The sequence below is a fragment of the Dasypus novemcinctus genome, chromosome 9 (assembly GCF_030445035.2).
Source record: "Dasypus novemcinctus isolate mDasNov1 chromosome 9, mDasNov1.1.hap2, whole genome shotgun sequence".
NCBI classification, from domain to species: Eukaryota; Metazoa; Chordata; class Mammalia; order Cingulata; family Dasypodidae; genus Dasypus; species Dasypus novemcinctus.
The window spans coordinates 102,459,003-102,482,999 of NC_080681.1; the positions used below are offsets into that span (position 1 = coordinate 102,459,003).

The 23,997-nt window shown below is 42.5% G+C and overlaps 1 protein-coding gene and 2 pseudogenes across 5 annotated transcripts in view; 2 read left to right on the forward strand and 1 right to left on the reverse strand.

Annotated features, from left to right (window-relative positions):
- ZBTB8A (zinc finger and BTB domain containing 8A) overlaps window positions 1–18,859 on the reverse strand; it is a 118,577-nt gene extending 99,718 nt beyond the window's left edge. For 3 of the 5 annotated variants that reach the window (XM_058303971.2, XM_058303970.2, XM_004471359.4), the window contains exon 1: window positions 18,447–18,773. The gene's annotated coding sequence lies outside the window, so the exon portion shown is untranslated. Of the gene's footprint in view, window positions 1–18,446 lie in introns of all 5 variants that reach the window. The other 2 variants (XM_071217564.1, XM_004471358.4) reach the window with 2 other exon arrangements.
- Window positions 2,285–2,975, forward strand: LOC101426510 (DCN1-like protein 1 pseudogene; annotated as a pseudogene).
- On the forward strand, window positions 5,511–7,404 carry LOC101426063 (TATA-box-binding protein-like; annotated as a pseudogene).
- Window positions 18,860–23,997: the final 5,138 nt, after the last annotated feature.

Below are 23,997 nucleotides of genomic sequence, written 5' to 3' on the forward strand. Positions count from 1 at the left end.
AACATTTTCCTCTATCATATGGAAAGCTGTATTTAGTTTCATGTCATGATATTGAAGGATGTCAAGTTTAAGACTGAATATTACCCAAGGACTTGCACCCTATTCTGTAGGGAATTAACGTGTTTCTGGTTGTATGCAGGAGAGCTGAACATTGTTAGGCAGAGATACATATATATGCATGTCTGTTATTGTTCTTACTTAGAGACTAAGTATGGTTTAAGGTAATGTGTATGGATGCAGAGTTGACAAGGGGTAGACTGTGATGGTTAGGTTAATGTGTGTCAACTCAGCCAGGTAACTGTGCCCAGTAGTTTGGTCAAGCAAGCACTTGGCTAATTATAATGCAAGGACATTTATAGGCTTTAGTCGTCAGTGAGTTTACTGCATAGACAGCAGAGTACATCTACAATCAACCTAAGAGATTGCCATCAGCAATCAGTTGGATGCCTTAAAAGAGGAAGTGATTTCAGTATTCAGAGAGAATTTCCTAGCTCATTTATGGACAGCCACATGTCTCCTGGAAAATTATCAAGGACTTTCCTTGGATTTTCATTGGAGCCCCTGGTTTGCAGACTGCCTGCAGAACCTGGACTTGTGCACCCCCATAGTCATGTGAGAGAATCTTATAAAATCTCATACTATTTACAGATATCTCCGGTTGATTCTGTTCCCTAGACAACCCTGACTAATACAACTGCTTTGTTTTATTTTGGTTTGGTTTGGTTCAGTTTGGTTTGGTTTTGGTTAACTCCTGGCTTTCAAGGAAAGCTCTGTCATAACACTAGATGGATAAAGCTTAAGGAACAGATGCTTAAGAATCTAAATCCCAGTAATAACACACTAAAATATCAAGGCATCCAGGTTTCAACAAAAGATTACAAAACATACAAAGAAACAGAAGTCATGGCCCATGCAAAGGAGAAAATGAAAGGATTAGAAACCATCAATGAGAAGGACCAGACCTGGTACATTCCAGGCAAAAACTTAAAAAAAAAAAAATAGTCTTAATTATACTATAAACATGGACACAGAACTAAAGGAAATAAGGAGCACAACAGATGAACACAAAGAAAGTATCAAAAGAGAGATGGAAATTATGAGAAAGAACCAAACACAGCTGAAGGCCACAGTAACAGAAATAAAAAATTTCCTTCAGGGGTTCAATAGCAGATTAGAACTGGTAGAACAAAGAATCAATGAACTGGAAGAGAAGACGACTGACATCATCCAGTCTGAGAAACAGAAAGAAGAAAGAATGAAGAAAAGTGAACAGAGCCCGAGGAACCTATAGGATACCATCAAGCGTACCAATATAAGCATTGTGGGAGTCCCAGAAGGAGAAGAAAGAGAGGAAAGGGCAAAGAGAGAATATTTAAGGAAATTATGGCTGAAAATGTCCCAAATTTATCAAACAACATGAATATGTACATCCAGTTTGCTCAACACACTCCAAAAGGATAAACATAAATAGATCCACACTGCACCATGTTATAATGAAACTCTTGAAAGTCAAAAATAGAGAATTCTGAAAGCCACAAGAGAGAAGCAATGTGTTACATATAAGGGAGCCTCAATAAGACCAAGTGTTGACGTCTCATTGGAAACCATGGAGGCAAGAAGGCAGTCAGATGACATATTTAAAAGAGCTGAGGGAAACGGACTTTGGCCCAGTGGTTAGGGCATCCGTCTACCACATGGGAGGTCCACGGTTCAAACCCCGGGCCTCCCTGACCCGTGTGCAGCTGGCCCATGCACAGTGCTGATGTGCGCAAGGAGTGCCCTGCCATGCAGCGGTGTCCCCCACGTAGGGGAGCCCCACGCACAAGGAGTGCACCGGTAAGGAGAGCCGCCCAGCGCAAAAGAAAGTGCAGCCTGCCCAGAAATGGCGCCGCCCACACTTTCTGTGCCGCTGACGACAACAGACGTGGACAAAGAAACAAGACACAGCAAAAAGACACAGAAAACAGACAACCGGGGGAGGGGAGGGGAATTAAATAAATAAAAAATAAATCTTAAAAAAAAATAAAATAAAAGAGCTGAAACCAAACATTGTCAACCAAGAATTCTGAACCTGGCAAAGCTGTCTTTCAAAAATGAGGGAGGAATTAACACATTCCCAGATAAACAAAAATTGAGAGAGTTTATCATCATTAGACTAGCCATACAAGAAATCCTAAAGAGAGTTCTGGACTCTCTTTAGACAGTGGACCACTGCCACTGTTGCTATCGCCATCCATTCACTGTGGAGCCAGAGGAAGAGGAGAGAATCCTATAGGACATCAAAATGAATAAGCTGAAATCATCGCAGAAGGATAAAGTTTATCAGTTTATGATCTTCATACAATCTAGTGAAAAACAGCAGAAAGTTGTCTGTCGCAAAACGACTAGAAGTTAGATGTTGCAACAGTTTTTTTCCAAAATCCTGAACTTTATTATATATGAGAAAGTAAAAGGATCATTGGACAGGAAGAAGTTAGAAAAATTATACAACCGGATACAAAGATCCTCAAGATGAAAATAAAAATAGGAATAGATGGTATACTGCAGTTCTGTGGTGAGCTGGTACTTGACCCAGCCAGTATTAGTATGTTGTTTATTGCATGGAAGTTCAGAAAAGCAGCACAGTGCTAGTTCTCCAAACAGGAGATCATAGACAGCATGACAGAATTAGGTTGTGACAGCAGAGAAAAACAAAAGGTCCAGATACACAAGATGGAACAGAACTGAAAGAACCAGGATGAGATAAGGATCTCTACCAATTTACTTTTAATTTTGCAAAGAATCCAGGACAAAAAGGATTAGCTGTAGAAATAGCCATTGCCTACCAGAATTTAGTACTAAATATAACATTTAAATTCTTAGACTTATGGAATAAGTGGGAACAGCATAAATGATCAATACTGAAAGATATTTGGAATCTTCTTTTAGACTTCAATACAATAATTGCAGATGACATGTCTAATTATGATGAAGATTTTTTTTTTTTTTTAAGATTTATTTTACTTATTTATTCGCCCCCCCCCCACCATTGCTTGTGCTTGCTGTCTGCTCTCTGTGTCCACTTGCTGTGTGTTCTCTGTATCTGCTCATCTTCTCTTTAGGAGGCACTTGGAACCAAACTAGGACCTCCCATGTAGGAGTGAGGTGCTCCATCACTCGAGTCATCTCAGCTCCCTGGTTTGTTGTGTCTCTCACTGTCTTTCCTCTTTGTGTCTCCTTGTTGCTTCATCTTGTTGTGTCAGCTTGCCGCGCTTGCCTGTTGCGCCAGCTCACTGTCTTGCTCATCTTCTTCAGGAAGCACCAGGAACCGAACCTGGGACCTGCCATGTAGTAGGCGGGAGCTCAATAGCTTGAGCCACATCCGCTTCCCAAGAATGTTCTTATTAGTGACTTTGTGGAATTTGAGACAAAAAATACAACAGTGCAGCACTAAAGGGACCCTCTACCTTCTAGAATGTACATAGTCTATACAATAAATAAAACAGAAAATTGCACAATTTCTGCTGGCTGGACTGAACTGAAGATCAATCTTCATACTTCAGGCTGAGGGTTGAGGCAAAACTTTAAGGGTCATCCTGGACCATATTATATTTCATTCTTCTAATGGTGGTTTGGATTTGTCTTCTAGGCTGGGCTGCTCTAAACATTTATAGTTCCAACATTGTAGAGTTCATCTTATATATGTGGACTATCCTAGTGTATTCTCCCATAAGTCTTGGAAGATTTATGGTGATTATTTTGAGGTTTCCATCCTTGCATAAAGCACAATGCAGTCTTCATCTGAAAATGGGTTGTCAAAAGAATTAAACATATGATCATCACAAACAATTGATAAAAACTTCTTAAATAAATGCTTTGGGCTAGTTGCAAATACTATTCTGATAGCATTTCCAATGAGAATGATACATTTAAGTGTACCAGATCTGAAATGGTGTTTTGGTTTTGAAGGATTTTTTCCCTCTAAAAAATCATATGTCCTATAAGTAGGATATCTGATAAAAAATAACCAACATGAAAAATGTGGGGATAATTTGGTGCCTACCTGAAAAGTTAATTGTGTTTCAGATCCTTGATTTCAAAAAGGTTCTACAGAATTAGTCTGCAATTCCCCTACCTATGTTTATATATGCAGTTCTACAGGGAGCTTTTATTTAGAAAAAGTCCACATAAGGGTAGGCTCCATTCCTTTCTATATTTGCATTACATAATTGGATTTCATTCTGATTTTGAAATGCTTATATGCCTGCCAAATAATTTAAGCTATTTAATTTGTTTTGAATGTTTTAGATGGTTTACAATACAATATTCTAATTTTATTTAAAAAGAGAGTTCTATAGTTCGAAAGGAAAGAACACTAGATAATTGACTGAAGCCACATGAAGAAATAAAGATCTCTGATAAAGATAATGACATGAATAAATATAAATAACAGTACTACTGTATTTTTTATTTGTAACTCCTCTTTTTTATTTCCTGTAGGATATAAAAGACAAAAGCATAAAATGTAATGATGAATCAGTGGTATGGTACTCATAGAAAAGAACTACATAAAGATAGGGGGAAAGAGGGGTATAGGAACATAGTTGTTCAGATGGTATCAAAGCCAACCAGATTGCTATAGGTTCTGGATGTTTAATTTAAGCCCCATGGTAACCACAAAGAAAACATCGTAGAAAAAGCATACGCATAGAAACTAAAAGTAGAATACCATGCTGGGGGTCAGGGGGTCAGGCGGACTTAATGCAAAAGGAGTGTAGCTTCTATTTGTGGTGAAAGTACTAGAATGGTTTCTCTTTCCTGCAACTGGACCCAGATGACAGATAAGTACATCATCTACCTCAATATTTAAACAAAAGGGCAAATGAGCAGTCCATTAGTGAGAAACTGTATCGGGTAGCATGCACTGGTGTATGAGCTCTGGAGCCAGAATAACTTGGTGCAAATTCTGACTCTGTCCCACACTAACTGTATGACATGGTAAGTTAGCCTCCCCATTCCTCAATTTCTCTATCTATAAAATGAGAATATTAATAATACCTACACCTTAAAAGTCCACCTTATAGTTTTGTAACTTGGGCAAGATGCAGATCTCTATGTATCAGTTTCCTCTTTGTAAAATAAGGATGACTTTTGAGAGGCTGTAAGGAAGTCTATTAAAAGATTACATAAGATAAACCTAAGATTAAATAAGATAAATAGCAATAAGCACATAAAAAGATGTTCAACATCAATAGCCATTAGGGAAATGCAAACCAAAACTACAATGAACTGAGTAGGGTCAGGAAGGGTAGCACCTGGTCTGCCACCTGCAGCTGAACCTGGTTTGTGTGTGCCAGTGGTAGTTACTGCAGTGACTCCAGTATCATGTATTCCTGATGTGTGTAAAGATAACCAAAGAGTTAAGGAAGTTGCTAAGAAGGTACACTGGTGGTGCTTCAGGAAAAAGCCTGCAGGCTGAGGGCAAGTTCCACTCTGAGGGCTTTTGGTTTACCAAGAAGAAAGTGAATATGATGGATCAAAGCAACAGCCTACTATCTTATGCTCCAGGCTTGGCCTCGCCTCAGGGTGCCATGACTCCTGGAATCCCCATCTAGTCCAGTGATGCCTTATGGCACAAACCTGACACCACAGCCTATTCAGAGCACCAATCATCTGTCTGTTTTGGAAGAGGAGCCAAGGTGGTGGCGGCGGCAGTTCAGCCATCCACACCCAGCCAGCGACACAGGGGCCCCTGGCCAAACTCCGCAGATCTTCACAGTCTCTTACACCTGAGCCTCTGCCAGGTACCACCTGTATCCTCCCATCCCCATGATGCCCATTGCTCCTGCCACCCCAGCATCTGAGAGCTCTGGAATTGTACCACAGCTTCAAAATGTATCCACAGTGAATCTTGGTTGTAAACTTGACCTAAAAACCATCATTCTTCATGCCCAAAATGTTGAATAGAATTCCAAATGGTTTGCTGCTGTAGTCATGAGAATAAGAGAGCCACAAGTTACTGCTCTGATATTCAGTTGTGGGAAAATGGTGTGCATAGGAGCTAAAAGTGAAGAACAATGTTGAGTGAAGCAACCCAGGCATTGAAGGACAAATACTACATGACCTCAATGATATGAAATAAGTAAACCAAACTGCCTCAGAGAGCTAGAGATTGGATGATAGGCTTACAGGAAATCGGGGGGGGTAGAAGAAGGACGTACGCTGACATCTACATGGGTGAAATCTATGATAAGCTGGAGGTAAGTATGTGTACACGGAAGGGATAAAATGGGGGCATAGGGTTACCTTTGGGTGGGGCTTTGCGGGCTTGAGGGGGGACTAGGGATGGGAGGATGGGTAATATTGCCCAAGAAATTGGGGGGAGGGTGGGGCAACATACGAACATAGGAGATTGTCAGGTGTTCGTTGAGAGTATAATGCTGAGAAAACCTTTTAAAAAATATAAGGAAAGTTACCTGTTTAAGATACTTAAAGGGAATAATCTGACACAGGACAGACTCCTAAGGAATATGTGAATGTTCATTTTGCCAGAGTAGGTTATATCATTGGATAGAGACCCATATAATGAGAGTGAAGGTATACCCACATCCTGGGGAGGACTGATGCCCTCAAATAGAGGGAACTGTATCTCTCAAGAGAAATGGTGGCTCCCAAGGCATTACGACAGTTGAGCATGTCAAGCCCTCAACACTGTTGCAAGTATCTCTGAACATGGCTCTTCAAGAAATGAAGATTGACTGTCACTGTGGGCCCTAAGGGGTAGGGGAAATAGGTATTGAACAGATGGAACCAATGTAACTGTGTGGGCAATAGAAGTGTTTCACAAGAGTACGCAAGGATGGATATAAGACATGTAAAATTACACCAAAAATATATAGGGGCTGATAGGCTAAAATGTAAATCATAATGAAAAACATAAGATAACTAAAAATTTAGAAAATTGTATAGTCTAAAATATAAACCACTATGTAAACACAAATGTTACCTTGTTGGAAAGCTATTGTCTCAATATCTGTACATCAGTTTCAGTAAATATGGTATGAATATGTTAAAAAAAAAAAAAAAGTGAAGAACAGTCCAGACTAGTGGCAAGAAAATATGCCAGAGTTGTACAAAAGTTGGGTTTTCTGGCTAAATTCTTGGATTTCAAGATTCAGAAGATGGTAGGGAGCTATGATGTGAAATTTCCTATAAGATTAGAAAACCTGGTACTTACCCACCTACAGTTTAGTAGTTATGAGCACAGAGTTATTTCCTGGTTTAATCTACAGAATGATCAAGCCCAGAATTGTTCTCCTCATTTTTGTTTCTGGAAAAGTTGCATTATCAGATGCTCAAGTCAAAGCAGAAATTTATGAAGCTTTTGAAACATCTGTATTTCTGGACTGTGCCTTATATAAATAATAAAGACAACGGTAACGTAGCATGTACTACCACTTCATACCCACTAGAAGGACTACAATAACAATAATAATAACCCCAGAAAATAACAAGTATTGGTGAGGATGTGGAGAAACTGGAACACTCATACACTGCTGATGGGAATGTAAAATGGTACAGTCACGTTGGAAAGCAGTTTGGCAGTTCCTCAAAAAGTTAAAACATAAGAGTTTCTGCATGACCCAGAGATTCCACTTCTCATTTAATACCTAAAAGAAATAAAACATATCCACACAAAAATTTGTACATGAATATTCAAACCATCTCTTCACAATAGCCAAAAAACAACTCAAATGTCCATCAACTAATGAAAGGTTTAAAAAAATGTTTAAATCACAAACTACTATCAACAGCAACAGTGGTCATTTCAGAGTTAGGAGGTGATGGCATATTATTCAGCCATAAAAAGGAATAAAGTACCAATAATGTGTTTCAATATGGATGAGTCTTAAAAACATTATGCTAAGTGAAGGAAGTCAGACACAAGATCACATATGTATGATCTCTTTTATATGAAATGTTCATAATGGGTAGATCCATATAGACAGAGAGTAGATTAGTGGTTGCCTGGGGGTAAGGGGATGTGGGAATGGGAGGGAGAGCTAGTGGGTACAGGGTTTTTTTTTTTACAAGGTGATGAAAATGTTCTGAAATTAGATGAATATATGAAAAAAACCCACTGAATTGTGCAGTTTAAAAGGACGAATTATGGTGAGTTATATTTCCTGTAGCGTATGAATTATATTCTCAATGTTATGTGAATTATATCTCAATTAAAACTATATATAAATAGCTCATATTTGAATGCTTACTATAATAGCAGGCACTGAGTTAAGCACTTTACACTCATTATCTCATTTCACAATAGCCCCATGAGGTAGGTACTGCTGTGATCCCCACTGGATGGATAAAGAAACTGAGGCATAAAGAAATTAAAAGAAAATCTTCCCCAAGATTGCACAATGAGCAAATGAACAGAGATTGGAATTCAGGCAGACTGACCCCAAAGCCAGCACTCCCAAGTTCCACACTCTTTTGCCTTTCGTAATGTAAGCAAAATACCTAGTAGAATGGCTTCAGAAGGCTTGGGATCCACAAATATTAGGCATTATTGTTAGGATGTTCCAATTTGCACATCCGAAAGAAAACCAGTGACAATGTGGAGGAAAGGGAATGGTGGGAGAGGCAGGGACCCAGATGACAGATTTAAAGGCTTACTGCAATTGTTAAAGTATGAAACGGCAAGAATGTGTACCAAGACAATGGCAGTAGGGACAGAGAAAGGAGCTGAAGCCAGGAACTATTTTCAAGAAAACAGAGGTTGTCCAGTAAATTAGAGTTAGTTACAACTTGACAGCATTTACATCTACAGGGCACTAACATAAGTTACCTTCATAATAGTACTCAAGTCATCAAGAAAAGTTTAAGTTATTTTCAGAATGTGTGATTTATTAAGTCATGGATATGGGTAATACATTTCAGGTTTTCTTCTTTCATTAAGTTGACCTTATAAATTAATTGAAACAGCAAGTCTGACTAATTCATGTGGGATAGCCAGAATTCCACTGGAAATATTTTAAATGTCTATAAGAATTAAATATCTTAAAAGTCCTAAGAATATGAAAAAACTCAAGATTCTTGCCAAGTTCAAAGATCTTTAAAAGAGTGGATGGAAAAGACAATTATATACTTTAGGATCCATTAAACCCAGGTCTTTGGAATAGAAGGAAAAGACGTGTATTTCCAGGAATAAACAAAAGACTTAGGTAACAAGTATAACTTTTTTTTTTAAGATTTGTTTCTCTCCCCTTCCTCCGCCCCTGCCCCCCCCCCCCCCGCTGTCTGCTCTCTGTGTCCATTCACTGTGTGTTCTTTGTCCACTTGCATTCTCGTCAGCAGCACCAAGAATCTGTCTCTTTGTTGCGTCATCTTGCTGCATCAGTTCTGTGTGTGTGCGGTGCCACTCTTAGGCAGGCTGTGCTTTTTTCATGCAGGGCGGCTCTCCTTGAGGGGCGCACTCCTTGAGCATGGGGCTCCCCTATGCAGGGGTCACCCCTGCGTGGTATGGCACTCCTTGTGCGCATCAGCACTGCGAGTGAGCCAGCTCACCACACAGATCAGGAGGCCCTGGGTTTGAACCCTGGACCTCACATGTGGTAGGCAGATGCTCTATCAGTTGAGCCAAACCCTCTCCCCACAAGTATAACTTGGATTTAAAAGGTTGTGGCCTATAATATCATCTCTTTTAAAATATGTAGTTATTAACCTAGAAGTTAGTGTATCCTATCAGGGTCCACCAAAAGGAATCCAGGCAAAATCTCTGGATCATAAGGAACTTCAGTTAACTGGAATGGTAATTATATTCTTTGGTGGGTAGTCAGCCAAAGGGGTGCTAATGCAAAATACCAGAAATTGGTTGGTTTTTCTAAAGGGCATTTATTTGGGGTAGGAGCTTACAGATACCAGGATATAAAGCCTAAGTTACTTCCCTCACCAATGTCTATTTTCACATGTTGGAGCAAGATGGCTGCCAATGTCTGCGAGAGTTCAGGCTTCCTGGGTTCCTCCCTTCCAGGGCCTTGCTTCTCTTTCCTCTGTAGGCTTACTTCCCAGGGCTCCACTTAGGGCTTCAGCATCAAACCTCCAACATCAAAAACTCTTAACTCTATCCTTTGTTGTGTGTTTTATCTGTAAGTCCCCACCCACCAAAGGGTGGGGACTCAACACCCTACTGGCACAAGAGGTTTACATAATTACTTAATCAAGTAAACCTATGAATTCAATATAATCTAATATGCCCAGAGGAAAAGATCAGTTTGCAAACATAATCCAACATTTCTTTTTGGAATTCATCAATAACATCAACTGGGTAAACCTCTTTAAACCCTGGAAGGATTTAGATGCAAATATAAAAATGTTTAAGGAAAGTGGAGGGGCAAGATGGTGGCTGAGAGGGCATTATAAGAGTCAATTTGTCCTACATGGCAATTAATAATCTAAACAAAGCTATCTAAAGCACCTTTTTTGGGGGGGGTCCAGAAGACCAGAAGATCATCCTGCAACATTCTTAAAAGAATGGAAGGAGGAGTCTGCCCATCTGTAGTGAAGATTTGTGAGCAGAGCATTCCACACTACACAGGCTGGTGCCCATCCCCTACTGGTGGCACAAGCCACTTCAGGAGCTATTCTGTGGCTTGAGCTAGAAGCTCCATTTCCCAAAAACAGGACAGGAAGAACAGATGGGCACCGACAGCAGTAACTGATGAATAAATTTGGCTGGCTAAAGTTTGAACCTGTACAATCAGAAGAGGCCAGTAGCCACCATTTTAACTCTGCCTCCCACATGAAGGGCAGAAGGGCTGATTAAAAATCATGGTGCTGGCAGGGACCAGCTTCTTTCCACCCAGATTGGACTGCAGCCCTGGCATTGGCTCCAGCCCTACCTCAAGCAGGGAAGAAGCTGGGAGGACCTGCACCAGCCTTTCTGGGCAACTGCAGGCATTTTTGGCTGGCACAGACTGGATAGTGGGACACCTGGGGCTCCATCCTCACCCCCGATAGGATGGGAGAGGAGCTGTGTTTCCTCAGCCTCTCTGGGCAACTTTTCACTTTCAGCCTGCATGGACTGAACTGTTGGGTGCCTGTGTTCCCCAATCCCTAAAGGGCAGAAGAGACAGTACTCCTTTGGCCTCTCAGGGCAACTGCAGGAACATTCAGCCCACATAGATTAGATTGTTGGGCACTCCAGAGGGTCCATCCCCACCACTGGGAGGGAGGAAGGGGGGGGTCAGTGCTATGTCAGTCTACCTGGGCAACTGTGGTCATTTTGGACCCACACAGCATAGATTACTACCCACACCTGCAGCTCCATCCCTGTCCCAGACAGGGGATGAAGGGGCGTGAAGCTTCATCAGTCTCTCTGTACAACTACAGACAGTCTTGGTCTGCATAGTTCAGATTACTTCACACGGCTACAGCTCTGTCCCTATCCCTGTCAGAGGAGAAAGGTGGGAGAAACTTCATCAGTTCCCAGGGCAGTGCAGGTAGCTTCAGCCTCCATAGCTTACAGTATCAACTACATCCTTGCCTTCTAGTACACAACCAGCAAGGGAGAAAGGGCAAGAAAGCCCTAGAGTAATGAAACTGCACCCAGAATAATTACATCTAGAAAGCCAGATTGCAAGGCACCAACAAAAAATTATAATCCATAGAAGAAACAGGAAGATACGGCCCAGTCAAAGAACAAGATAGGCCTCCAGATGACATAATGTAGTTGAGACAACTAATCATAGATGTTCAAACAAATTTCCTTAATAAGTTAAATGAGATGGCTCCAGAGACAAAGGATTCAAAGAATACACAGGGTGAGCACAAAGAAGAATTTGAAAGCATACACAGAAAAATAGCAGATCTTAGAGGAATGAAAGGCACGATAAATGAAATTAAGAATACACTGGAGGTATATCACTGATATGGAGACTGTGGCCACGGGAGTTGTTGAAGGCAGGAAGAGGGAAAAAGAGGTGTGGTATTAGGGCATTTTCGGGACTTGGAATTGTCCTCAATGATATTGGAGGGATAGATGCAGAACATTATATATCCTGCCATAACCCACTGAATGGACTGGGAGAGAGTATAAACTACAATGTAAACCATAATCCATGCTGTGTAGCAATGCTCCAAAATGTACTCATCAAATACAATAAATGGACCACAGTAATGAAAGAAATTGTTGATGTGGGAGGAGTGGGGGGTGTGGGGAGTGGGGTATATGGGAACCCCTTATATTTTTAATGTAACATTTTGTGTGATCTATGTATCTTTTTAAAAAAGATAACAAAAAATGGAAAAAAAATACACTGGAGGGGAGTGGGTATAGCTCAAATGGTTAAGCGCCTGCTTCTCATGTACAAGGTCACAGGTTTGATCCCCAATACCTCCTAAAAACAAAACAAACAAATGGAAAAAAAAACAAATCTTATTGGTGAACAGATATAACTCGGTTGTTGAGTGCCTGCTTCCCATGTATGAGATGTGGGTTCAATCCCCATTACCTCCTTAAAAAAACAAAACAAAACAAACACTGGAGGTATATAACAGCAGATTTGAAGAGACAGAAGAAAGGGTCAGTATGCTTACAAACATGGCCTCTGAAAGTGAACATACAAAAGACCAGGTAAAGAAAAGAATGGAAAAAATTGAACAGGATCTCAGGGAAATAAATGATGGCAAGAGACATGCAAACATACATGTCAAGGATGTCCCAGAAGGAGAAGAGAAGGGAAAAGGGGCAGAAGGCATATCTGAAGAAATAAGGGAAGAAAATTTTCTAATCCTATTAAAGGACATAGATATCCATGTGCAAGAAGCACAACATACTCCCATCTGAAGAAATTCAAATAGACCAACTCCAAGACACATACTAATCAGAATGTCAAATGCTAAAAACAAAGAGAGAACTCTGAAAGAAGCAAGTGAAAAGTGATGCATAATATACAAGGGATACTCAATTAAGATTAAGTGCTGATTTCTCAACAGAAACCATGAAGGCAAGAAGGCAGTGGTATACTATACTTAAGATATTGCAAGAGAAAAACTGCCAGCCAAAAATCTTCTATCTGGTAAGACTGTCTTTCAAAAATAGGAATGAGTTTACAATATTCACAGATAAACAGAAACTGAGTTTGTAATGAAAAGACCAGCTTCGCAGGAAATACTAAAAGGAGTGTTACAGTCTGAAAAGAAAAGAAGAGAGAGACTTGGAAGGGAGTCTGGAAGATTATATCAGTAAAACTAAAATTATAAAAAAGAGTGGTGAAAATAAAATATGACAGATAAAACCCAAAGGTCAAAATGGGTGAAATAATAACTGCCTTTACAGTAATAACATTGAATATTAATAGATTAAATTCCCCAACCAAAAGACACAGACTGGTGGAATGGATAAATATAACTATACGCTGTCTACAAGAGACTCACCTCAACAAAATACTTACTAATTGAATCCAACAATACATTAAAAGAATTATTCATCATAATCAAGTGGGTTTTATACCAGGCATGCCAGGGTGGTTCAGTACAAGAAAATAAATCAGTGTAATACACCACATTAATAAGTCATTAATAAAAGAAGAAAAATCACATAATCCTATTGATTGATGCAGAAAAGGCATTTGACAAAATACAGCATCCTTTCTTGGTAAAAATACTACAAAAGACAGGAGTTGAAGGAAACTTTCTCAACATGATAAAGGCCATATATGAAAAGCCCACAACTAATATTATACTCAATGGCAAAAGACTGAAAGCTTTCCTGTTGAGATTGGAAACAAACAAGGTTGCCCACTGTCACCACTGTTGTTTAATATAGAGCTAGAGGTTCTAGCTAGAGCAATCAGACAAGAAAAAGAAATAAAAACGATCCAAATTGGAAAGGAGGAATTAAAACTTTTGCTATTCACACATATGATCCTAAATCTAAAAAGTCCCAAAAAACCTACAACAAAGCTGCTAGAGCTAATAAACAGTTTCAGTAGAGTGCCAGGATACAAGATCAATACACAAAAATCTGTGATGTTTCTATACACTAGTAATGTGCAATCTGAGGAGGAAGTCAGGAAAAAATTCCATTTACAATAGTGACGAAAAGATCAGATATTTAGGAATAAACTTAACCAAGGATGTAAGGCACTTGTATTCAGAAAACTACAATGCATTGCTAAAAGAAAATTAAAAAAAAAAAAAGACCTAAATAAATGGAAGAACATTCCATGCTCACGGATTGAAAGACTAAATATCATTAAGACGTCGATTCTACCCAGATTGATACACAAAATCAATACAATCCCGATAAAAATTCTACCAGCATTTTTTAAACAAATGGAAAATGCAATTATCAAATTTATTTGGAAGGGTAAGGGGCCCCGAAGAGCCAGAAACATCTTAAAAAGGAAAAACGAAGTTGGAGAACTCTCACTTTCAGACTTTAAAACATACTACCTAGCTATAGTGGTAAAACCAGCATGGTACTGGCATAAACATAGACACATAGACCAGTGGAACCGAACTGATGGTTCAAAAACAACCCTTCACATCTATGGTCAGGTGATGTTTGACAAGGCTGTCAAGCCCACTGTAGCAGTTTGATATGGTTATGAATTCCAAAAATAGATATTGGATTATATTTGTAATCTGATCTGTACCTGGGCCTGATTGAATTATGATTAGGGTTTCAATTGGGCCATGTCATTAGGACACTGAGTCCCCACCCACCAAGGGACTCACAGATAAAAGGCATGGCAAAGCACAGAGCTGTAGGTTCTTAATGTTGGAGTTTTGATGTTGGAGTTTGATGCTGAAGTCTTAAGCAGAGCCGTTCACCTGTTTACAGCTGACCTTGTGGAGAGAGGCAAAGCCCAGAGAGCCTCCTAGTCTAGTCTACAGCAGTCCTTGTGGAGAAAGCAGGAGCTGAGCCCAGAGGAGCCCAGAAAGCCTGAACACTTGCAGACGTTGGCAGCCATCTTGCTCCAACATGTGAAAATAGACTTTGGTGAGGGAAGTAGCTTATGCTTTACGGCCTGGTATCTGTAAGTTCCTACCCCAAATAAATACCCTTTATAAAAACCAACCAATTTCTGGTATTTTGCATTAGCACCCCTTTGGTTGATTAATACACCCACTCAGCTGGGGCAGAATAGTCTATTCACCAAATGGTGCTGGGAGACTGGGAGAACTGGATATTCACATCCAAAAGGAAGAAAAAGTACTCCTATCTCACACTTTATTAAAAAAATCAACTCAAGGCGGCAGACTTGGCCCAGCGGTTAGGGTGTCCATCTACCACATGGAGGTCCCCAGTTCAAACCCCGGGCCTCCTTGACCCGCGTGGAGCTGGCCCATGTGCAGTGCTGATGTGCACAAGGAGTGCCCTGCCATGCAGGGGTGTCCCCCGCGTAGGGGAGCCCCACGCGCAAGGAGTGCACCCGTAAGGAGAGCTGCCCAGCCTGAAAGAAAGTGCAGCCTGCCCAGGAATGATGCCCCACACACGGAGAGCTGACACAACAAGATGACGCAACAAAAAGAAACACAGATTCCCGTGCCGCTGACAACAGAAGCAGACAAACAAGACGCAGCAAACAGACACAGAGAGCAGACAACCGGGGTGTGGGGGGGGGAAGGGGAGAGAAATTTTTTTTTTAAAAATTAACTCAAAATGGATCAAAAAGGGAAGCAGATTTGGCTCAACGGATAGAGCGTCCACCTATCACATGGGAGGTCCAGGGTTCAAACCCAGGGCTTCCTGACCCGTGTGATGAGCTGTCCCACACGCAGTACTGATGTGCGCAAGGAGTGCCATGCCACGCAAGGGTGTCCCCCGCCTAGGGAAGCCCCATGTGCAAGGAGTGCACCCTGTAAGGAGAACCATCCAGCATGAAGAAAAGTGCAGCCTGCCCAGTAGTGGCGCCACATACACAGAGAGCTGACGCAGCAAGATGACGCAAGGAAAAGAGACACAGATTCCAGTGCTGGTGACAAGAATACGAGCAGACACAGAAGAACATATAGTGAATGGACACAGAGAGCAGACATTGGGGGGGGGGAGGTGCAGGGAAGGGGAGAGAAATAAAAAACAAATCTTAAAAAAAAAAAGGATCAAAGATCTAAATATAAAAGCTAGAACCATAAAGGTCCTAGAAGAAAACGTAGGAAAACATCCTCAAGACCTGGTAATAGGTGGTGGATTCTTAAACCTAACACTGAAAGCAATGAAAGAAAACATGAACAAATGGGACCTCCTAAAACTTCAACACTTTGGTGATTCAAAGGACTTCATCAAGAAGGTAAAAAGGCAGCTCACTCAAAGGGAGAAAGTATTTAGAAACCACATATCTGATAAGGGTTTGAATTATGGAAGATGAAATCAGAAAGGGAAGGCAGAGTGATGGGGTGGGACATGTGAGGCCAGTTCCTGAGGCCAGTTCCTCTACCGCCTGGTAATCCTCCACGGGGGCTTTTAATCTGTATGAAATGGGGAGCCACTGACCAGGTTTGAGCAGAGAAGTGACAAAAAGTTCCCTCAAAAACATTAAAAAATTAGATGTAATCCTTCAAATATTATAGACATACTATGCCACTTGAAAGGGTTAAGTTTATTACATGGAAATTGTTTAATCTAGAAAACAAGATTTAAACGCTATAGGATGAATCCAGTATCACCTTACAAATTTTTTGCTGGTCCCAAACCATTACCAACAGCAACCGTGGTGATACAGGGGCTATGGGATAAGGATTGCTCTCTGCGTCTTCGTTGGGTGAGAAATTTAAATGGCTAGCTTCTTAGAAGGAGCACCCATATGCGAGTGACCCCTGCTGACATTTTACAACAGCTGACTCCACACGTGTGCCCCCTTGGGGAAGGGTCTGGGGCCACAGATTCTGACATCCTGTCTTCCACTTGTGTGGCCAGGGAGGTTTCCGGGAATAACGAAATCCGATCCCGGATTACCAGTGAAGGGCTCTGCCTTAGGGGGACAGGCAAGCAAGCCCACTCACACCCGGGGTATGGGAGAGATAAGGAGGTTTAAGCCTCAAATCCTCAGTAGAGGACTCTACACTGATAAAGAGCTCTTAAGTCCTGCCCTTCTGGAAGACTGGTCTGGGGGGTGCTATTGGGAGGGAATGCAGGACCCCTTGGAAGGGTCCCGTCATTCACCTCCTGGCTAGGGGTGAACCTTCAGTGCTTACGGCGTTTCCTCATCTGGAAAACGGGTAACTATCAGCCTGGCTGGGTGGTTGTTTTCTGTGAAATTAAGTGAAATAATTCGTTTAAGTTAAAGCACTTCGTTTACTAAATTTATTCTGCAATCATGAAGGTTTATTAAGGATAGAGGCGAAACTGACGTGTGTAGTTAGAAGCCCGCTAAGTACTGACGTGGGTATTTAGAAGCCCGCTAAGTGTGCTTCCACACCCGTCCTGGAAAGATGTGGAGTCTGGCTATTGGCACAACGAACAAGTAAAAGCATTTGCAGAAGGGGCCAAACCGCTAATTTACAAAAGGGACATGGGGAGAAGATGCTTATGCATGATTCCGTCATAAAACAAGTACTTAGAGCTCAGTAGTTGTTAGGCGTAGTAAGCCTCCCTTCAGTTCTAAGCCCAGACCTGTCGCATCATGACACAAAACCAGAGGATGGAGAATGAGCAGAGAAACTCCGGCCGCAGCACTGGGTGCCACCCTCCGAGGAAAAGCCCGAGGCCATGCGGGGAGAAGCCGCGGGCCCCGTCCCGCGCGCGCCCCGCGCAGCCCCATTGGGCGGGCCGCCCGTCACTCAGTCGCGCAGCCCGTGCCCGGTCTGCCGCCAACCCTCAGGGAGTCAGCGGCGCCCGACGGCTCCAGACACGCCCGGCACCGTCCCCGCGCCGGCTCCCTGCCGCCGCCGCCAGGAGGCTCCGCGCGCCTTCCCGCCTTTCCCCGCGCCGCGGCCCGGTCGGGCTGCGAAGCGGGCGCCGCGCTGGGCGGGGGCGGCCGGGCGCGGGCGGCGACGGCGCGGCCATTGTCCCGCAGCCCCTCCCGGGCGCTCAGGCAGGGCTGCCCGGCGGGCGGAGAGGCACGGCCGGGCGCGGGCAAGGGCGGCCGCGGGAGCTGGTGCGCCCCGGCGCCGCCCGCCTCTCCCCGCGGACCGCCCGGCCGCCGCCCGAGGCCGGGTCCTCCGCCGCCAGCTTTGCGCGTCCCCTTTGTGACCAGCCCCTCGGAGCGGGTGGCCGCCGCCGCTTCGCCCGGGGCTGCAAATGGCGCCCGCTCGCCTCTGCCTCTCGCCTCCCGCCACTCTCCCGGGCCGGCGAACGTCTGGGGGCGGCGCGCCCTGGGCCCGCATCCCGCCGCCGCTAGGGCGGTCAGAGCCCGCGCGGCCGGAGGCGCCTCCGCCCGCAGCTAGGCTCGCCGACCGGTCCCGGGCAGCCCCGACGCCCCGCCCGCCCTCTGCCCGCGCCGCGCGCAGCCACTTACCGCGGGCCGCGGCGCACCGGCGGGTCGCGCGCGCGGGCCGGGGGAAGATTCCTGGTTCTCGGCAAGGGAAATACCCCCTTTCGAAGCCGTTCCTTTGCGCCCTAAAACAAGTAGCCCCAACGTGAGAGAAACAAAAGGTATTTGCTGACGTGGGCGTTGGACAGAAACGCCCGAGGGCTGGGGACACAATTAAAGGGGCAACGCACAGATTTCAGGCACCAACCAGCAGCTTTGCCCACTCCCCCTGTCCTTGCCTACACCCCGCTGCACCCTCCAGAGGCACTCGGGTGCCCAGATTCCCTAGCAGTTGACTGCAGAATCATTATTTAGTCAGGAGCTTAAATTTAAAATTGTACTTTACGTTGGGAAAGGCGCCTCCGGAGGGCAGAAGGGCTGGATTTCTAGGATCTGGGGAATTTGGTTTAGGAAAGAGGGAGGGACTTAGGCGTGCCCACAATTACTGTATAAGTACATGTGACATTGTACTTAAGTTTAGCAACGTCAAATATAACAGATTTCTACAGATTTTTCCCCTGTATTGAAGTAGTTATTTTCGTCGGAGATAACCTTCTCTAACTTCTGTAGGTCACAGGCATTTCGTTTGAAGAGGAAAAACCAGACAGGCTGAAATAAGAGAACATAATTCTTAGTTAAGTTCATAGAAAATAGAAAATTAGTAAAAACAGCATGTTTTGTGTTTTCAGATACATTCATTGCACATCAAGCCTTCTGACATATTTATACCTCTAATGTTTATGGTAAAGCATCAGGATATACATTTGCTAAAATAGTAAATCACTGGATTTTTATGTTACTATAGAAGCATTAGTTCTATAAACTAGTTTTTTGTTCCTTTAGTTGGGGTCAGATACAGAAAAGTATTACAGTAAAAGTGAAAAAAAAACCTCAAATTTTCAAAACATACATTTATCTTTTGAATGAATTCTTCTATGTCAACATCAGTTATATTAGACAAAGTTTATAAGTTTGGTTTCATCAATAATTAGTTATACATTTTGAAGATCATACCCTCTGCAGGACCAATAAAAATATTCAACTATCTTTTAACTGTCCCTTCTATATCTATATTACCTCCACGGGTGTGTTGCTATTTAGTTTTTTGTTTGTTTTTTAAGATTTATTTTATTTCTCTCCCCACCTCCCCCCAGTTGTCTGTTTTCTCTGTCCATTTCTGTGTGTTCTTCTTTTGTCCACTTATGTTGTTGTCAGCGGCCGGGAATCTGTGTTTCTTTTCGTTGCGTCATCTTGCTGCGTCAGCTCTCCGTGTGTGCAGGCGCCCTTTCTTTCGCACTGGGCAGCTCTCCCTACAGGGCGCACTCCTTGCATGTGGGGCTCCCCTACGCGGGGGGGGGGCACCCCCACATGTCACGGCACTCCTTGTGCACATCAGCACTGCACATGGGCCAGCCCCACATGGGTCAAGGAGGCCCGAGGTTTGAACTGTGGACCTCCCATGTGGTAGATGGACGCCCTAACCACTGGGCCAAGTCTGCTTCCCGCTATCTAGTTTTAGAAAAGTAGAAACATGTTTGAAAAACATCAGGTATCAGGCTTGTTGGATATACTCTGTTATATCCAACTGAGACTTCTCCCAGAAAGACTTGGTCATTTTTAGAGCAGAAGGTTTCATTTCAGCCTCAGTTGACTAAAACGTGCAAAGGATTCTATGAACGTGTTCTCAAAGAGCATGAAAGGTCAGTGTAAGGAAGAATAGGAGTTTACTATTATACTTATTAAGAGAGAAGTGAGCAGGAAGTGCTGTGAAGCTAATCCTCTCAGAAACTGAAACTGGAAGGTCCAGCAAATCCAAGGCAGCTCAGGGCACCAGACTTTTTCTTCACCTTCACTCTATCAGCATCAGGAGTTCATGCTTCTGTTTGCTGGTACTCCATTATTAACCAGCACACAGTCTCTCTCTTTTTTTAAGGTTATTTTTAAAGCCGTTTTATTGATATATTTACATACTATACAATCTATGCACAGTGTACAATCAAGACTTTTAATATAAACACAGTGTTATGCATTCCTCATCAAAAAATTTTAGAACAATTTCATTACCTCAAAAAGAAAAACTCTAAACCTCTGAGCAGTCACTTCTCAATCCCTCCACATAACCACTAATCTAATTCCATCTTTATATTTGAGTTATATTTACTTTTATATAAATGGAATCATACAGTAAGAATATATTCTCTTTTTTTTTTTAATTTAATCCCCCCCCCCAGATGGCTCCCTCATCTGTCTGCTTGTTGTTTCTGCTCACCTTCTTTAGGAGGCACCAGGAACTGAACCCAGGACCTACCATGTGGGAGGTGGGTGCCCAGCTGCTTGAGCTACATCAGCTCCCCAGCCCATATTCTCTTATGCTCTACTTTTCTTTCTTTTTCTTTCATTGCTGCTGCCGTGTGTATGTGTGTATGTGCATTTTCAGTTCTAATTCTTGAATGAGACAATTCATTCCAATATTAACAGATACCCACTATGGGTAAGGTTCTGTGCTAGGCTCTTGGAATGCAATGATAGACCTGATGCCTGCCTTCAAGGGACTTACACTCTAGTGGGGGAGATAGACAGTAATCAAATAAAAGTATAATTCAAAACTTTGATAAATCATGAAGGAGAGGTACATAGTGCTATGAGCATATGGAAAATGAAGGGACCTATCTTATGGGGGAAGGGAGATTTAGGGAAGGTGTCCTTGAGAAAGTGATCTTGATTGGAAATCTGAAGTAGGAATTACAGGCAAAGGTGGGAGTAGTGGGGAGTACTTCATACAGAAGGAGCAAAATGTAGTGCTTGATAAGAAGGAGCATGACATAAAAGGCTAAGGAGGCAGGAGTGCAGAGTGAGAGTGGTGGGAGAAGAGGTGGGAGAAGTGAGCAGGCACGAGCCCATGCAGGGCTTTGTTGGGCCATGCCAAGAACTGTGGAAGCTACTAATGTTATTTAAGCTGAGGGGTGAATGTCTGGCATGAGAAAAGCTTTTGGAAAAGATGGCCATGACTACCATGTGGGAAATAGATTTAGAAGAAGGGAAGAGTAGATAGCAATAGTCCAGCCAAGGGAAGAGGAAATCGTGAACGAGAGTGGAGGGAGAAGAGACAGAAGCAGTAGAAATCGAGAGGCATAAATATTAAAAGTAATCAGTTGGCTATTAGGAATAAAGGAGCAGGAAGCATCAAAGGAAATTCTCAGTCTTTTGGTTTGTGGAATTGGATCAATGGTGGTCCCATTCATGGAGAAAGGGAAGACTAGAAGAAGCAGATTTATGTGTGTGTGTGTGTGTGTGTGTGTGTGCGTGTCGAGTAGGAAGGCAATACAGATTATAAATTCAGCATGAATAAATTGAGGTTGAGGTGTCTTTGGGACAGGCAGTTAGAGATGCAGATTTAACATCCTCATTCTTTTTTAAGATTTGTTTTATTTATTTATTTCTCCTCCCCTCATTGTTTGCACTCACTGTTCATCTTCTTTTTAGGAGGCACCAGGAACCAAATCCAGGACCTCCCATGTGGGAGGGAGGCACCCAATCACTTGAGCCATATCTGCTCCCTGCTTGATGTGTCTCTCACTGTGTTTCCTCATTGTGTCTCCTCATTGCATCATCTCATTGAGTCATCTTGTTGCATCAAATCCTGCCCCGGCCCATCACATCAGTTTACTGTCTTGCTCATCTTCTTTAGGAGGCACTGGGAACTGAACCCAGGACCTCCCATGTGGTCAGCAGGCACCCAACTGCATGAGCCACATCTGCTTCCCTCTTCATTTTTTTTTTTTTTGTGTACAACATCTGACTCTCATTTATATGTTTGGGGGATTTCCTACCTTATGAGTAATTGGTGTGAAGTAGAATCTGGAAATGCCAGAGATGTGCTTTTCCAAAATCCCTTGCAGCTAGGACAATGGCCCATGGTCTATTTCGATAATCAGATCCACTCACCAGGAGCTTCAAAGAGGAAGCTGTGACACCATCAAGTAAGAACATCAAAAAATTATCTCATGAGTAGATGTAGCTCAAGCAGTTAAACGCCTGCTTCCCACACACAAGGTCCCAGGTTCGATCCCCAGTACCTCCTAAAAACACAACAAACAAACAAACAAGCCAACTCAGAGGAGCTGATGTTGCTCAGTGGTTGAGCATTAGCTTCCCAAATACAAGGTCCCAGGACTCAATCCCTGACCTCAAAAAAAGTACCTCAAGAAAAAAAAAATTATCCCTGACAATGGTGACAGTTGCATCAAAATATCATAATGGCAGTGCTGCTAGTTACATCATCCATTGTCCAGTGCTGGTAGTATTTGTGATGCAAGCTGTTATGTCTCTGCTGAAGGCATTTATGGTGTCCTCACCAGGCCATTTGTGTGGTGTGATTTTGGCAGTCGTTTCTGGGTGCTAAGCATAGCCTCCAATGCTTGTGCTGTGACTCTCTCTGCAAAACTGTGGTCTTTTTTTTTTTTAAACTAATTTTATTTTTAGAGCCATTTTAGGTTTACAGACAAATTGCACAGAAATGACAGAGTTCCCATATATTCTTTGATCTTTTTTGTTTATTTTTTGCTTTTTAAATTTCTTTTTAGTAGAGAAGTTGTCAATTTACAGAAAATCATGCAGAAAAAAATACATGATGAAACAATATTATTGTAATTATACTATTAACTATAGTTCAGAGTTTATGTTAGTTTTATACAGTCCTAAGGTTTTAAAAAAATGTTATGCTAGTAATAATTTACAATCTAAATTTTCCCCTTTTAAGCACATTCAAATATATAATTCAGTGGTATTGGGAAGTGGATTTGGCTCAACTGAAAGAGTGTCCGCCTACCATATGTGAGGCCCAGGGTTCAAACCCAGGGCCTCCTGACCCGTGTGGAGCTGGCCCACGCGCAGTGCTGATGAATGCAAGGAGTGCCATGCTACCCAGGGGTGTTCCTCACATAGGGGAGCCCCACGTGCAAGGAGTGTGCCCCATAAGGAGAGTTGCCCTGTGCAAAAAAAGCGCAGCCTGCCCAGAAGTGGTGCCGCACACACAGAGAACTGATGCAGCAAGATGACACAACAAAAAGAGATGCAGATTCCCGGTGCTGTTGACAAGAATGCAAGCAGACACAGAAGAACACACAGTGAATGGACACAGAGAGCAGACAATGGGGGGGGGAGGGGAAGGGGAGAGAAATAAATTAATCAATCTTTTAAAAAATAATAATTCAGTGGTTTAATTACATTCACAATGTTGCTCCTCATTGCAATCATGCATTACCAAAATTTTTAATCCCAAACAGAAACTCCATAGCAATTAAACAATAACTCCCCTTCCCTACTCCCACCCCAAACCTTGGTAACCTGTATTCTAGTTTCTAACTCTATGAATTTGCTTATTCTGATTATTTCATATCAATGAGATCTTACAATATTTGTCCTTTTATGTTTGACTTATTTCACTCAACATGATGTCTTCAAAATTCACCCATATTGTTACATGTGTCCAAACTTCATTCCTTTTTATGGCTGAATGATATTCCATTGTATATAT